Source organism: Mustela nivalis (genome assembly GCF_964662115.1).
Source record: "Mustela nivalis genome assembly, chromosome: 1".
Classification (NCBI taxonomy): domain Eukaryota; kingdom Metazoa; phylum Chordata; class Mammalia; order Carnivora; family Mustelidae; genus Mustela; species Mustela nivalis.
In genome coordinates this window covers 140,259,809-140,277,909 of record NC_139020.1, presented here as the reverse complement: position 1 = coordinate 140,277,909, position 18,101 = coordinate 140,259,809, and the positions used below count along the sequence as shown (strand labels likewise).

General features: G+C 41.5%; 1 protein-coding gene across 12 annotated transcripts in view; it reads right to left on the bottom strand.

Moving 5' to 3' along the window:
* LRRC3B (leucine rich repeat containing 3B) overlaps positions 1-18,101 on the bottom strand; it is a 91,264-nt gene that overhangs the window by 23,526 nt on the left and 49,637 nt on the right. The window lies entirely within an intron of this gene.

The window sequence follows — 18,101 nt, the reverse complement described above, 5'->3', positions numbered from 1 at the left end:
GGTGGGCACTAGGAGGTGCCACCCTGATGTTCCCCTAATGGAGGGCTTGTCCCACCTGCTGAGAGTGCTGGTGGCAGAGAACTCCCCATTGTAAGCCCCTTGGGGGCTCATCTCTGTGGCAGAGGGTTACTCTGCCCTCCAGGGACAGCCACATCCAGTGACTGAGCAATGTAGGAGGACAAAGGCCTGGCCTTCTCAGCTCTATCTGGGGCAGCTCTGAAGGGCCATTCTAGACTCAGCGCCGCCTGAGAGGTTGGCTGAGGTTGCTGTTGGGTGAACATACCCCTCAGGTTCTCTCTCTAGTCCATCCCAGCCCATTCACAAGTGTGGCTCTTTGGGGTACTTCCCAAGGAGCTCTCCTATACAGAATCCTCCTTCCAGAGACTTCTACCTGTGAAGCTCAGCGTGTAATGCTCACTACTTTCCCTCATCCTACGTGGCACGGAGAAGCTGATCGCTTCTCTGAGCTTAAGAATTACTCTTATGTATGAGATCGGGGTGTACAGGAAGAGAAGCCATGAAACACTCAAAGAAGAGACCCAGGTTGGGGAGGTAGGGGATGTCGGAGAGAACAAGACTACGAATGAGCCAGTGGGAGTAGAATAAAGAGACTGGGCTTCGGATTCAATGTTTTAAGAAGCAGTTTTGAATTAACCATACAAAATATTGGGCACCAAGGAGTCACAACAACATTATTTAAGAAATGTGTACAGCATATCCATACCAGGGGATCCCCGGGGAGAGAACAGGGAAGGGGACGGCCTGAGCTTCCCTGAGCAAGGCAAGGGGCAGAGTCTGCATGAATGAATCCTGTACCATAGCTGAGTCCATTAATGGGAAATTCACCTTTTTTTTTCCCCTGAAGCCTAAGAACATGGTACCTTTTATTTAGGAGAATTATTGGCAGTACAGTCTCAGAACATGCTTGCTACCAGACAAGACCATAACAGAGAGTCTGGACTAAATGACTGACAGATCTGAACACACTTTCCCACTGAATGACATTAGACACAGTCTTTGGACCCTCCGTCTGAGAGGGATAAAGCAGGGAACAGCTTAGTGACTAGAGATTCATGAAACAAGGTGTTCCCGAATTGTCTCATAGGAATTTTTCACCACTTGAACTGCCTGAGTAAAAAAAAGTAACTATTTTTTTTGAAGACTTTATTTATTTATTTTATTTATTTATTTGACAGAGAGATACAGAGAGAGCACAAATAAGCAGAGCAGCAGGCAGAGGGAGAGAGAGAGAAGCAGGCTTTGCTGAGCAGGGAGCCCAATGTGGGGCTGGATCCCAGGATCCTGGAATCATGACCTGAGCCGAAGGCAGCCACTTAACCAACTGAGCCACCCAGGCGCCCTAATATCTAACTATTTTTTTTTTAAAAACATGGTGGATATACACATAAATAAACATGCACATGTGCACACACATAGAGTCAAGTCAATATGTCTAAATATATATATATATTTCTAAAGCCAGGAATAGAACAGTGTGTGTGATGGTGTAATTCCTTTTGAATCACCAAATCCTTTTATGGCATCAGGTACTACATCTGGCAATTTCACAATTACTAGTTCACTTAACAGGCATAACACTTTTTGAGGGATGTACAATTATTGTCCATATTTCCCAGGCGAAGAAGTTGAATAACAGCAAAGTTAATTCATTTGCCCAAGGTCACAAAGTTGGTAATGGATTCAAACCAGGATTTGAACCAAGATCTATGTTAACCACTATGTTGGGCTTTCTCTCATTTATCAGACCTGCATAGATAAAGGGTTTAGGGGTTAACTATTTTTGTTTAGTTTAAAAAAAATCTCTCTCTCTCTCTCACCTAACTGAAGCTGGACCTTGCCAAGAGGAAGTATAATGATATCATCTGTATGGGTTCACCATGGGCTTTCTGTAGATGTGGCTGCCTTATCAGGGCTTCACAAAACTTTCAGGGCTCCTTCTTCTGGAAAGTGGTAGCACTGTACTTCTCCACCCTGAGGTTAGCTGGGACCATGTGATCACTTTGACTAATAAATTCTGAGCAGAACTTAGGTGAGTTTTCAGACCTCCCTGCCTCCAATTCCGTCTTCTGGGGTGAGTACAAACCCCTCCCTGACCCACGCTAGACACGTGGTGTGAATGAGAAATAAACTTCTGTCTTTTTACCCCACTGAGATACGGGTTTATTATGGCTGCTTATCCCCCTTCCACAGATAAAGAAATGAAGGCTCGGGGAAGTCTCATACTTTATGCACAGTTACATACCAGGAAGATGGGAAGCACTTTGACAGAGAATGAGAGCCAGTATCATTTCAGAAAGGAAGAGCAATGTTAGCAAAGTCAAGAAGGTAAAAAAGTATATTTGAACAACTTCAAGTATTCCTTTTTTTTTTTTTTTTTTTTTTAACGGAGAGAGATTCTGACTGGAGGAAAAGTAAAAGTCAGAGTTCCGATTATCACTTGAATAATGAGTTCATTTCGAACATATTAGATAGCCCAGTTCCTGATACTGCATGGTCCTTTCAATGCGACGTGCACTGAGATTCTGACTTGATTTCCTGGGAACCAGCTGGACCCACCAGTTCTGTGCAATCAGTTTTCACCTTTGGTCCCTCTGCTGCCATCAGAAAATGCAAAGCCTTCATAGAGAGAGTTGGAACTTTCCTGACTTTGTTTTGTTGTTTTTTTTGTTTTGTTTGTTTGTTTGTTTTTTAAGATTTTTATTTATTTGACAGACAGATCACAAGTAGGCAGAGAGGCAGGCAGAGAGAGAGAGAGAGAGAGAGGAGGAGGCAGGCTCCCTGTTGAGCAGAGAGCCCGATGTGAGACTCGAAACCAGAACCCTGGGATCATGACCTGAGCCGAAGGCAGAGGCTTTAACCACCCAGGTGCCCCCTGACTTTGTTTTTAAGTGGGGGAAGCTTCCAGGGGAATTGTTCATCTAGCCGTGATCCTGCCTGAATAATGAACAAACCAAACCATCCGAACTGGCTGATGCACCAGCAGAAACTAGACAAGGCCACAGTGGACAATGCAGCCAGAAGGATCTTGAGGAAATACTGAGAGGGACAAGCCCCGAGGACTGAGGGTCGGCTTCTGTCAGACATCAGCATGTCTTATACTCAGGGAAGTGCCCAAAGAGCAGGCACCATGATTTGAATTCAGAAGAGGTTTATTCCCAAGAAATTCTGCCACAGGTGTCTCAGCAAAAGTGAGCAGCTCTGCAGAGAAGCATTTCCACAACATGGAAATGCAGAGAGGCTGCTCTCTTGAGCCAGAAGAACAGATAACTTCTGGGCTTGACAGACAGACTAGTAGAAGTTGTCTGCTCTGAGTAGGCAGTATTTCAGGGATGGAATCTGGGATTAGTTTCACTGTTGAGCTGCAGTCACCTGTGTGTCCACACTGTCGCTGCCCTTCCATGTTGGATCAGGCCCTCGAAAACTGCTGAGCTTTCGTTCCTGATCTGCATCCTACAATCCCTGGTGGGGCCCTGTCATGAACCTCTCTGCTCCTGGGGGACCCAGCTCCATGCATATCCTTGCCAAATCCTTCTTCATTTCTCTAGACCTTGCTAGAGCTTCTGCTTAGTCTAAACTGGTGGGCCCCCAGGAACTCTAATACTGCAACTGAAATCCGGCTTTGCCGATGATTAGAGATGCCAGCTGGGTGTTGGTGCCATCTATACCAAGCCAGTTTTTACCATGCTCGTGGAAGTGTGATTTGAACGCCTGTCCCCTTCCCATATGGGGTGTGGGAAGCCTCATCGCTGCTTTAGCTTTGCTTTCCCGGATCCCGACCTTTCCTCCCTCCTCCCGTAGCCACATGGTGTAGTTCCCACAGGCCTGGGAACTAAGCATGACTAGAATACAAAAGACCTCAGAGTTGAGCTGCTCGGGTTTAACTGGTATTAAAAAATGCAGACAGAATTGTTTTTGTGTGTCATTCTTAATACACGCTGCAGAATGCCTGTGCAGAGAAATACAGGGTGTAAATTAGGAAATCTCAGATGTTGCATTGTTTGGGGTAAACACAATGGGAAAGTGAAATAGGAAACACAGAGCTAATTGATGTAGAAGAAGGAAAAACAGCAATCTTTTGATGCTATCGTTCTGTGGGTAGGGGGAAGGGGAAGCACCATCCCACTTCAGTCATAATGCCCTGGGGTGAAAGCCCCAATGTAGGGGCTGCTCAGAGGTCCAGCGGTGCTTTGAAGTGAGCAAGGTCACCACCAAAAGGAGTGTTTGATTTTCCTCTAGGCTGGGGACTGTCTTTCCAGTGGCACTCAGCCAAGAAACGTGTTTTCCAGTCTCAATGACAGGACTACCTGGGGGTAAAGAAATAGCTCTGCTCACCAGGAACAAAAGAAAATGAAACATAGTAAAAGAGTAAACCAGATGAGGAGAGCAGCTGAAGACGTCTCTTCTGCAGGGTACAATGTGTGTGCGCTTGGCGGGTTTGAAGCATAGGAGCAGAAAGAGAGAGCGAACTCGAGAGGGAAGAGTGACAGTAAGGGAACACACATTATATGTGCACGGGTCTCAATCTTAGGCCGTGTGCAAGAAGAACAAAGGAAGTGTGAAATAAGTGGCTTGGACAAAGAGCAGATTCTGGCTACACTGTGCTCGGCGAGTCCTGAGTGAGAAGGGTTTGGGGGGGCGGTCCCTGTTTGAATTGACTATAGCGTGAGATGGATCTGGTTAATGGCTAAATCTGGTGAATACACTGCACGTGGTGATTTATTATATGAATTACTTTGTTGGAAAGTTTTCAGTTCAAGAGCCTTTGCCCATTGCAGAAATACTTTAAGTCATACCAAGTTCATCTGGTTGCTACTCTAGTGTCTGACAGTGATTGATGTTAATGAAAATATGGTCATAAGAATGATGATTGTAGTTGGAGTAGCTGACATTTCGCTAGCCTTTACTTGGGGCTATATGCTTTGCATACATCATATCATCTTATTTCATATGCCACGCTACCTAGAAATGTGGGGGCTGCTATGGTTCCCTTTTAAAGAGGAGGAAATCAAGGCTCTGAGAAGCATGCCTGAGTCAGGGGCACAGTTTGGATTTTGACCCAGGTCTGCCAGTTCAAGAGCCTGAGCTTATCAACATTACGGGACCTCATTTCTTGCTGGGCAGAACTGATGGGGTTTAGATCTATTCCTTCCTTCCTACTGTACACTGTGAGGAAGTGTTTCATGTGCCACAAATATGTTCTCATACATATATTTAATTCAGCTTTAGTTTTCAAAAAAGTTCCCTGCTCCAGCTACATATTTAACATTACCCTTTCATTAACCATAAAACCAACACCTACAATTGCATTTTTTTAATAATTTTTTAATTTTTTATTTTTTATATAAACATACATTTTTATCCCCAGGGGTACAGGTCTGTGAATCACCAGGTTTACACATTTCACTGCACTCACCAAAGCACATACCCTCACCAATGTCCATACAATTGCATTTATTAACACAGTTTAGTGGGAACCAAAAGGATTGGTATTAGATTACCTAAGGTGAAAAGAACTTATATGAACACAAAAGAACAACAACAATAAAAGGATAAGTAAATGCCAATGGAAACAGAAACTATATATTAATTATTTCACTTTCCAAACTTTCCCTACTGCTTTCTTGCTCTGTCAAAAGCTATTTTTTTTTAAAAGCCTGACCTCGATCACAGTATTTAAACTGTCTTGTGTATTATGTATGTGACAAAAATACACATCTGGGAGAGAAAAAGAACAGTTTTTTATTTCTCTGTCCAATAGAGCCTTTGGGTTTTAGCTTCCAAAAGTAAATCCTATGATTAATAACGAAATAGGAAAGATAAAACCATCTTTCTGGATTAGGATACTTGTCTGAAATATTTGGAAATCTGTGTTTTAAGACATACCAAGATAGGACCCCTCTCTGGGCTGGACTCTACTATGATCCTTTTAACCACAATAAAACAAAGGATGTTGAGCCCAAGAGGGAGAAGACAGCTACCATTTCCTCTACAAATCCCAAGCCCAAACAATTTTTGCATATTACCCACAGGCTGTCTGCCTTGTTTGAAGGTGGGAGAAGTCAATTGTTGGAGCAATTCTGGGCTCCAGGGTAGAAACTGCACATTTGTGAGTTGGGGTTCAGGAACTACAAAAGTGCCTTATGCATGACCTCTCTGAGAACATCTTCCAACAACTGGATAAGACAGAAAATCCTATTTCTGGGTCATTGGGAAATTTGTAGTTTTTACCCATGGCTTTAGACTTCATCCAGGGGAAATCCTATTAAAATCTTCTTTTGTTTCACTTGTGAAAGAAAGACATGGTCCATTCCTAAATAGATTAACAAGGCTTATATTTCAAAAGTTCAACTTAGCGGGATTCCTAAACCTAGAAACTTCAAGAGAGTTTATCGTATAATTTTTTTTCTCTCTCAGAGAATATTTTTACTGGTAAAGTTCTTGAAACTTTGGGACAATTGTCACAATTTATTGGCAACTTTGGGTTAACAACTTTGATATGGCAAGAAGTAGGAGATTCAGCTTTTTATGGACATTTTCCCAAGGATCTCCCACCAATTACAGTTAATACTAAAGCCTTAACTATCAAGCACATTTGGCATTTCTTCTATAAAAACAAAGTTGTTTAAAAAGTTGTTTTGTACAAAGTTGTAAAAAAACAAACCTGGTTATCGACTCTAATTTTCATCAAGTTGCTTTAACCTCTCTGTAACTCAGTTTCCTTATCTATAAAATGGGGACACTGTTCCTGCCTCAGGACTGGCTTATCTGCTTCCATAGTCTCATTCTACTCTTCTCCATCTGACTCTTAGGTGGAACAGCAAGGACAGGTGATCCAGGCCCGCAGGTGAAACAGAAGAGAATGTCATGCTGACCAAGTAACATTTGATAATCTGGCAAAGATAGTGTTCATAACACCCTTCTCCCAAAATGGGAAAAAAAAAAAAAACTTGCAATGAGGGGTGCCTGGGTGACTCAGTCGGTTAAGATCTGCCTTCAGTTCAGGTCAGGATCCCAGGGTCCTGGGGTCAAGCCCTAAGTCAGGCTCTCTGTTCAGTGGGGAGCCTGCTTCTCTCTCTCCTTCTGTCACTTCCCCTCCTTGTGCTCTCTCACTCGCTTGCTCTCTCTCAAATAAATAAATAAAATCTTTCAAAACAAAGCAAAACAAAACAAAACAAAACTTGTGGGGCGCCTGGTGGCTCAGCGGGTTAAAGCTGCCTTCCGCTCAGGTCATGATCTCAGGGTCCTGGGATCGAGCCCCACATCGGGATCTCTGCTTAGCAGGGAGCTGCTTCCCTCTCTCTCTCTGTCTGCCTCTCTGCCTACTTCTGATCCCTCTGTCAAATAAATAAAATCTTAAAAAACAAAACAAAACTCACAATGAAATGAATCTTCAGGGCAGCTGTTCTCTTCTGCAGCTTGCTAAATATAGCACGGTCATTACCTGTACTGATGTAATACATCCTTAATGTCATATAAATATGGACTTTCCTGCTGGATTGTGATGGATAGGTGGTAGACTGGTGTCTGGTTCCTAAATTCCACTTTCTAAATCATTCATAAGGTATGCCTTGCTTCTTCCATGTATCTGACTGGGGAGGGGTGGTGGTCAAGAAAGGGCCAGAGAATTCAAGTAAGGAGTCCTGGATGAGGATGCCGGGCACAACCTTGTGCCTCTTGAGTTGGGGGTGGAGAAGAGAATAAACCCATAGAGGACAAGGAGAGAGTAAAATCCTCCTGGGGGGAAAGAAGGTGACTAGGGAAACATCCACTCTCTCATTAGCACAGATGTCACCACATCCTGGGAGTCCAGACAAGTCTTCGCAAAATGAACTTCTTGCCTTAACAAAGGTAATGACATGCAGTCATTCAACAGCCATTTCCTGGGGGTCTGTTATGTCCCAGGCACTGATTAAAGGGCCATGGATGCAGACATTAAGACAACAGAAGGAGGGGCGCCTGGGTGGCTCAGTGGGTTAAAGCCTCTGCCTTCGGCTCGGGTCATGATCTCAGGGTTCTGGGATCGAGTCCCGCATCGGGCTCTCTGCTCAGCAGCGAGCCTGCTTCCTCCTCTCTCTCTCTCTGCCTTCCTCTCTGCCTACTTGTGATCTCTGTCTGTCAAATAAATAAATAAAATCTTAAAAAAAAAAAAAAAGACAACAGAAGGAGCCCCTAACCTTACAAGAAGGACTACAGACACCACGAGAGTGAGATGGACACACCTCCCTATTTAACCATGACTTCCTATGTCTCAATCTTAGTGACAACAGGGACCATGGGAAGGAAGAAAGAGGTTGAGTCCAGGGTTAGCTGTATGATTCTGGGCAGATGACTTAACCTTTCTAAAATTCTATGAATTTATTTTCAAATGAAAGTAAAACCATATGGCCTCTAGTGTATCTTCTTTAGTCTCTACCTGTTAATTTTAAAAGAAATGCAGATGAGAAGTGATATTCTTGCTCTGAGAAGAAAATCTTCAGGAGGACTGTCAAAATAGAATTCTTAATACTATCCAGCACTCAGCCATCATGTCTTAGAGGAGATTAACCACCATCGTATTTCACTGGCTACCCCAGGACTCTGAACAGTTAAAGAAATTATCTAGTCATGTTAGCATGATACCAAATGTGTAACCAGTCTGTCACAGTGGGCATCATTTCCACGATCAGTGGAAACAGAGTAAAAAAGATAAATAACATTTTATAAATTGTTATCAAAATGCATTAAAGAACTAAAAAGCTCTTAGGTTATTTCGACTCTTCAGCAAAGATGAGACACAGAGAAATTGAAATTATGCAATTTATAAGGGAAGAGGAGGAGGATTTAGGACAAGCAAAAGAGCTTTTTTCCCCTTGAAATGCAAAACAACACCTGGGAAAACAAGGTTTATTTTTTTTTAAACACATAGAGTTAAGAAAATGTAAATCCCACAAATCCGGCTAGTTCGAGTTTTGTTATTTTATAGTTTCCTTGACCTTTAATAACTTCCTTAAAAATCAAAAAGAGCATGGAATGAGATCTTCCGGAGAACTCACTTGGAGGGATTTTACCTTCACTGCCCTGGGGTGAGAAGCAGATTCCGACCATCCTCAGGTTCTCCCTTTGGCCTTTTACTGCACAAGACTCCACCTCACTGGAAACCCAAAGGTGGGGAAAGGGGGTGGGACCTGTGCCGTGGTGTGGAGGAGACAGCTTTGATGACCCTTGGCCTCCCCTGGCCTATGGACTGGCAACCCTGGCAGCACCTGTGAGATTCTTAGAAACACAGAATCTCGGACCCCAACCCAGACTTCCTGCATAAGGATCTACCCTTCACAAGGTCCAGGTGATTTTCTTGCCCTTGATGGTGTGACTCACCCTGCCTCAGCCTCGCCTGCAGACTGTTGGAGAGCACATGAGAACAGCAGAGGGGCAGGTAGTGGCCCATGGAAGAAATGAAGCCCAGAGACCCCCTTCTCTCCTGAAAGTGGCATTCCTTGGCTTTTTCTCCACCTCTGACCTTCTGTTACTCACTTTCATTCATGCATATATGCTCATTCAACAAAGCAACAAAGGGCCTACTTTTCTAAAAGACTCCTAGGTGCCAGGCACTGTCCCTGACTGCATTGAGGGTACAGCACTGAATATGGCCGACCAGGTCCCTACCTTCATGAAGCTTCAGTGAGGGTGGAGGAGAATAAGATGGACAGGAGGCAAACATAAACCATGTCAGGGAGTAACTCTGAGTAATAATAAAGCAGGATAAGAAAAACATGTTGCAGTGCAAAGGGGCTATTTTAGGTAGGGGTTGGTAGAAGCCTCTCCAAGGAGGTAACTTTGGAGCAGAGAACTAACAGAAGTAAGGAAATCCATATCTGAAGAGAGTGGGGGAACAGCGTGCCAGGCAGAAGGAACACCATGTGCCAAGACCCTGAGATATCCTCAGCTACTTTGAGGAAGAGTGAAAACTCTAGCTTAGTTGAAGCAAAGCAGATGGGGCACAGTGATAGAAATAGGCTTGGAGAGGTCAGCAGGGGCCAGACCCTAGATGTCGTCAAAGACCACAATGGGGGATTAGATTTTATTTTAAGTATGATGAGATACCACTGGAGGGCTATGAACAGAAAAGAAAGACAGTCTGGTTTATATATTGAAAAGATTACTCTGGCTAGCTGTGATCATACCAAGGCTACTGGCCATCACCTCTCCTGCAGAAACATTTAACAATGTCCCAGTCTGTCCATCCTTAAGGGTTTTGTATCTCCATGAGAGGCCCATTGCCCACCCCCAACCACCCCCACCACTGTGACCATTGCCCATCACTGGCCCAACCTCCCTCATATTTGCCCTCACGTGAAAGCTGACAGGAAGGGCAATCTCTGCAGAACACAGCACTGGGGGTTAAGTACTCTCAAAATCAACTTAGACACATTCCCACTTCCCCAGAGGAATAAATGACTTCCCTGAATGATGCCTTATTATTGTATAGTCCCATAAAATTTTCAAAATCCTTCATACACATTATTTTCTTTGATCATTCAACATCCCTGTGGGTAAGGTAGACATAGTTTCTATCTTCATTTTGCAGATGAGATTAATGGCTCATCTTCATGACGAGTCAGTGATGGAGCTAGACTGAGAAGCCTGCTCTCTGACCCCTAGACTAGTGTCCTTTTGGTTCCACCATGACGCTGCCCCCAAGTCCTACTTTAGGTTGTGATTCTGAAGCACAAACATCTCCATTCCATATGCACATCTACTCAGTGCCTGCACTGAAGCCAAGATTCTCACCTTCCAAAACCATGCTTCTAAACCAATGCTCATGGATGTGCAAAACACAAGCATGAAACAAATCAAGGATTGATTTGTGCTGTCACATTTTATCATGCCAACTACCACCACTATTTCATAAAAGAAGTGACATGTTCACCACAAAAATAGAAAGGAAAACATTTTAGAACAAGAGCTAGTCTTGCCTAAAAAACAACCATTAAATTGTTTTATTTGACTCCACTCTATTTTAAAAAATATAATTATATTTTCATATTTAAAATGCAGAAAAAATGCAAACAATTTTAACTATATTTTATACATAGTTATTAATTGACACAGTTTGTCAATCCGAGTGTGTCTCTCTCTAGATATATTCAGCACTGCAAGGAAAACCAGTTATTTCAATTAACTTCATTTCTATCAATATTATCAAACCTCCAGTTTCACATACTATTTGGTAAAAATGGAAATGACACTCACTAGGGCTTCTTCACACAGCTTGGAATATTTTTGGGCAAACTGAAAGAAGTTGAGAATTAATTGTTTTTATGCCACTAGCTACTTTTCTGACTCTTTCTCCCCCTGGAACTCCAGCAAGACAGTGGGAGGTAGTTGGCAGGGTGTGCATCTGGCTGAAGGTAGCAAGCACCACAGGAAGGGGGCTGTGGCACCTGGAGCCACTGCTGAGTCCCAGAGCCAAAGGCACAAGCCTGACTCACAACCTTGCCTGCTCCAAATCATCTGACTTGGGTATTGCAGGCACTTGCACTGCCAATCTGATTTTAAGAATCACTGGCTGTGTTTACATGCTATTCCTGAATGTCTCAATTTTATTTTAAGACAATGACATACGTTCCTACCTGTATGGTGTCTATCTACCTACCTGGGTATCTTCCTATATGCAATAGAAATTAGGTGGGAAAACTCCATAGGGAAGACATTCTATAAGAGTATAGAGAAAATGCAAGTCAAAGACTAGAAAACATTAAGAGAAGGATTTCTGGGCCTTTCTGCTTGTGATACCCTAGGGTGTTTCCAATGACTTCAAGTCAAGTCATGGAATGTCAACACACGAGTCCAATATAAAATGATGTTAAATCCATTTTATTTTTTATTTTATTTTAAAAAAGATTTTATTTATTTATTTGATAGAGAGATAGGGAGTACAAGTAGGCAGAGCAGCAGGCAGAGAGAGAGGGAGAAGCAGGCTTCCCGCTGAGCAGGGAGCACAACGCAGGGCTGGATCCAGGAGCCTGGGATCATGACCTGAGCAGAAGGTAACTGACTGAGCCACCAGGTGCCCCTAAATCCATTTCAGATTATATTTAAGCACATGGTCTTTGAGAGACAATCAGGAGGGATGATGAATAGGATGTCAAATACGTCGACAGTCAACATGTTTCAGGTTACAGGTCACAGGTTGAACCTGGTGACTCTTCACTAAGAAAGAAAATATGAGAGGAATAGTTTGTAGGTTAGAGCAGGTAAGGAAGGGGTAAATTTGAACTCCCCTCTACGAATGCTCAGTTTGATGTACTTGTGGGACTTCCAGGTTGTGCAATCTCGTATGTGCTTATAATCTATTTAATCATCTAAAACTATTTGTTAAATACAGGTGACCCTTGAACAACACAGGGTTTAGGGCTACCAGCCCCTCATAATTGAAAATCTGTGTGTAACTTTCAACTCCCCAAAAACTTTACGAATAGCCTATGTTAATCAAAACCCTAAGAATATAATCAGTTGATTAACACATATTTTTTATGTTCTATGTATTATATACTGAATTCTTATAACAAACTAAGTTAGAGAAAAAAATGCTAAGAAAATCATAAGGAAGAAAATGTACATTTTCAAATACATGCAGTATTTGCCGCAAAGATTAATATATAATTGGAACTGTGCAGCTCAAATCCATGTTGTTCAAGGGCCAACTGTGTGATTAATGACTGGCAAACCATGCCCTAGGTTCTAGGGACTAAAACAAGAACATGGGCTCTGCTTCCACAGAGAACCTAGATTTTTTTTCAAAAGATTTTATTTATTTATTTGACAGATAGAGATCACAAGTAGGCAGAGAGGCAGGCAGAGACAGAGAGAGGGGGAAGCAAGCTCCCTGCCAAGCAGAGAGCCCAATGTAGTGCTCGATCCCAGGACCCTGAGATCATGACCTGAGCCGAAGGCAGAGGCTTTGACCCACTGAGCCACCCAGGCAGTGCGAGAATCTACATTTTAATAGGAACAATTTCTGGAGTAACTGATTAAATGCTTTTGCTCTTTGAAAAATCTTGTTTTTAAATACATAATTTATTTGGAAAATTTAAAGAACTTTTTTTTTTAAAGTAATCTGTACACCCAATGCAGGGATCAAACTCACAACTCCAAAATCAAGAGTTGCACACCCTACTGACTGAGCCAGCCATGTGCCTTATTTTCTTCTTCCATTTTTTTTTTTTTAATAAGAAAAAAGGAATAGAAATCGAGTACTGTAACATTTGCATAATCCTAACATTTTACTTTTGTTATTTTGATCTGGCTAAATTAGTCAAGAGCCTACATTTTATTTCAGTTCATTTAATTTTATCTTAATATTTTTCACATTCATGAGTAAATGTGTTTGCTTTTGTCCTATGACACTATGACAAAATATATTTACCAAACATTCATAGTAACCTGTTGAATTGGGTGGTGCAACCTCTCACAGGCTTCAAAAATACCTCCATAAATTAACTTTGGGCTGAAAGTCACAACCATATTTATTTTTTTTTTAAGATTTTATTTATTTACTTATTTAGAGAGAGAGAGAGATCAAACAGGGGGAAGGGAAGACGGAGAGGAAGAGAGAGAATCTCAAGCAGACTCTGTGCTGAGCACGGAGCCTGACACAGAGCTCAATTCCATGACCATGAGATCATGACTGGAATTCAAGAGCCAGAAGCTTAACTGACTGAGCCACCCATGTGCCCCATAGCCACATTTCTGATAGGGTCTCATCATGAATCCACAAACTATCCCAACACAAACCTCTCTTGTAAAATGCAGAGTATGCTTGTTTCGAAAATTCAAGGGGTTTAAATGAATTTCTATTAAATCATGGAACTGACTTAGTCCAAAATCTCATCAGCAGCAAGCCTATTTATTTCCTTGTTACTTATTTATTATTTGTTATTTATAATCTCCACTATGCCAGAAGATGAGTCTGAGTCCCCTGCAGCCTGCCAGCTTTCCAATGTGGCTCATAATCCATGGTTCATTTTCAGGAATGTACTACACCAGCAGGTCTCTCTTTTATTTTAATAAAATGGCTTAAATTTCTACCTGTATGGTATCTATCTACCTATCCAGGTGTCTAGTATGCCATAGACACAGTAGAAGGCAAAGCAGCCAGATATATCCACGCCAGGAAGCAAGACTGAGGACATAGCTTCTACCCCATTCTGTGCCAGGGGACTAGCTCCACTGAAATTCTCTTCTGTCTGGATTACATGCTGGGAATAGGTGTGGAACAGGCAGCCACTAGTAAGTGTCTCTATCCAACCCCTAGCCCCCTGCACTGTCCCATTTTCTAAAACTGTCCCTCAAAATCTCCCTACACAGCTGAGAAAACTTTAATAGAAGTACAATTACATTGTACTGCGGCTCAACTCTGTTGCTATTTTTCTCTCCTTATCTACATCTTTTGCAATTACCCCTTCAATATCATTGGGGTTTCATCTCACTCAAGGACTATCTAAAGATGTAGCACCATAGTTGCTGCTTGAACTGAAAACCTTACCATAAGAGAAATAAAAGACAGCGTAAACTTAGTTTCAGATCCTTTGTGTTCTGAGTTTTTAAGGATATGATTGCTACAAAAAAGTCATCCTTGAACGCTTTAATTTTTCTTGATTTGACAATTGTGCAAAAAAATACTGCAACAGAAAGTTGCTTTCCAGCTATTCAAGAGCGATCTCTAAGATTCATTTCTTGTGGCAACGTTTACATTTGCTGAAGCTAGTACTGGAATTCCAAATGCTTTGAAGCTGGGCAAATGGAGTGAAACTTTAGAACAGCGAGTAAACCTAGCCTGGCACCCAGCACTCTCATCTCATGAGCAGCCTTGCTGTTCCTCACAGTCACCTTGTACAGTTACTGAGGTGAAAAATGATAAAGAATATTGCTATGTTTCCAAAGGGTGGCCCCTAAAAATAGTATGCTATGACGTTTTTTCTGAATTAAGATGTTCAAAGACGATGTGGATATATTCTATTCAAAATGGATTGATTTCAAAAAGACATGATAAAGGAGAAAATATCAAATATATTGAATGCACAAATCTTAAGTAGCTACTAGTACCGCTACAGTAATTTGAACAACAGACTTGAGGCCGAGGTTTCAGCCTCTGAAGGAAACTGGGTAATCAATTTGAGATTTTATGTCTAATATTAAAAATGTTAAAACCAGGCTGACAAGGTTGGAGTTTGGGAGCAGAGACTCAGTATGAGTTGCCCATCTAGGAAATGTATGGCAAATCTAATGTTCTTTTTTCAAAAGGTGGGTGGTCATCCCAATGTAACCACCCAAGTAAAGAGTCTTCTTCTCCTTTTTTTTTTTTTTTTAAGATTTTAATTATTTATTTGAGAGAAAGAGAGAGAGAGAGAGAGAGACAGTGCACGAGAGAGAAAGAGTATGAGTGTGGTGATATGCAGAGGGAGAAACAAACTCCTCACTGAGCAAAGAGCCCAACATGGGACTGTGAGATCATGACCTGAGCAGAAGGCAGACGCGTAACCAACTGAGTCACCTGGGTCACACAGGTCTTCTTTTTTTTTTTTTTTTTTGATTCTTCACAGATAACTGGACATTATGGGAAGACATTTCCATATGCTTGTATCACAACTTTTATCAAAGAGTTAAGAACTCACCTTGTGACTGAACAATGAAAAGAAGAAATCAGCTGACAACTGCATGCCATATTGCAAATGACTTATCACCACCTTTCTCCCTCGAAATTACTGACTGTGATTGCCAGGATATCATATCATTAAAAGCTGTGTTCCCTTTTCCTTGATATACCTTCAGCTTTGCCTTTTGAAAAATCAAGAATATTCTCTTCAAAATACATTTTGTCTTACAAAAAACTTACTCAATTTTAAATGTAAGGGTTCCATTTAAAAAGACTGACATTGCCTTATCAATGTGAATATATATATATTGGATACTATTATATTCAATATTTTTCCTGTAAATCTAAAAATATATACAGAGTGACACAGTTGTGTAACCAGAAAGCAAAGGTTTTTTTGGGGAGATGAACACCTCAGTTACATTTATATCCTGGCCTTTCTAGGAGAGTTCTGTGTTAGGGAAGGATATCAATATCCAGTTGGCAAATACAGAAAAAAGAATTCTAGGACACAATCTGAAGACCTAGACAATGGTCCTGGTTAAAATAATCTGCTTCACATCCCTGAGCCTTGTTTCCTCTGTCAGTAAAATGGAGCTAGTTTTGGTCCTTTAAATAGAGATATTCTTTTTTGTAAGATACATGAGAAAAGGACTCTGTTCACCTCTCTCAATGCAGAGTCACTATGATGCCCCTGGTATAGGATGTGATGAACACACTCTGAATGAAAGAACTGAAATATCAGAATTCTCCTTGCTAGTTCTTTGCATGTGCTGATAAAGACATTAATTGTTATTGAGTTTTTACGATGTGCCCAGTACCGCAATGAGCTCTTTCTGTGAACTATTGCTTTCCACTTGCCTAATCTAATGAGGTAATAGTTATGATCAACTCTATTTTATGCTCGGGGAAACTGAGACACAAAGCAGTCAAGTAACTTGCTCAAGGTGACACATGAGTAGGACTAGAAATTCACACCCAGGTGTATTATCTCTTTGGACGCAAAAAACAAATAAGAAACAAAACGACTTTTGCCTTCAGCTTGTTAATAAAACCTTTGATTTACATATGGGATTTCATGGGAATCCCAGAAAACCTTGGAATAGCAGGAACTTTATTTGATAGATTAAAAGGCCCAAAGCTCAGAAAGAAGAAATGATTTGCCCAAGGATCTAATTGGCATAGTGGACAGAATTCAAGCCTCCGGAATAATAATACAACAAACATTCCCTTGTATCACCCACCAAGACCTTTTATCAAGCCGTGGGGTGGGAGAGAAGGGACTCCACACTAATCCCTTCGGTTATTTTGGGAAACATGGCACTCATGTGTCTCTCCATATTCTAGAAGACTGTTTCACATTTCTCACTTGTGAAAGGCAAAGTAATGAAATGATTTCTCTTCAGAACTGAGCATCCACCTGGAAATGCAGCTCCTTCCCTAAACCCCCTCCCTTTATCTGTGATGAAAAAAATAGATTAATTAACAGCACCCACGGATAAAAATGAACAGGACAAAGGATAGAAATGATTAGAACAAAGTGCTAAACGGATGGCAAATTCAATCAGGTACAGAAAGGACAGGAATATTAATTCAAACCACCTAAAAAGAAAAGCCTAAGTGGGGTGGAGTGGGGGAAAAACATTTTAATAAGCTCTGGGAAATGTGATTACATTTGGAATGCACTGAAATGGGTGAGGAGGACTTCAAATTTTGTCTGGGAGCCAGTGTGCACCCCCAAGTAACAGAACCGAGCCCAAACAAACAAAACCAAACTGAAATAATTGGCTTGGAAAGGGCATCTGTTAACACATACTGCTTATGGAAAATCCAAGAAATCATCTTTCACCAGCAACAGTAGGACCTTGAGTAAGATTCAACTTTGGCCAGAGTAAAGTAATCAAGCATGAAATAGTTTTTTCATCAAAATGGCAAATAAGAAACCTCCTTTATTTTCCAAATTAGTGGTTTACTCTTTTCAAATAGGGCAGATTTCACTAAGAGAGTGAATCATAAGGAATGAGAATCAAGCAATTAGTCAAAGTTGGGGTTCATGAATCTTGGAGTCATCAGAGGTAAAAGAGCAAAAATCTCCTTATTTTACAAATGTTGGTACATTTTGACAGTATTTTTGCTTCAACAATCAAAGCTTTAATTTTCTACTTAAGCCAGTGCAGGTTTCTTAATGAAACTAAGGAAGAAGGACCTTCCAACAATGTGAGCAATTCACTTCTTCTTGATGAAAGGAGGTGTTCTGGAAGCGTGTGACTCACATGGACTGAAGTAGGACATGGTGGAAACAACGATGGCTCCACAAGTCACCCACCCCTCAACACGAGCACAAAGACCCCTTTGGGACTTCAGTACCTCTGTGGGCCAACTCTAAGATAGTTGAATTTATTTAATATTCATTGACTCAAAAAATAACTAATGACAGTAAGCTACT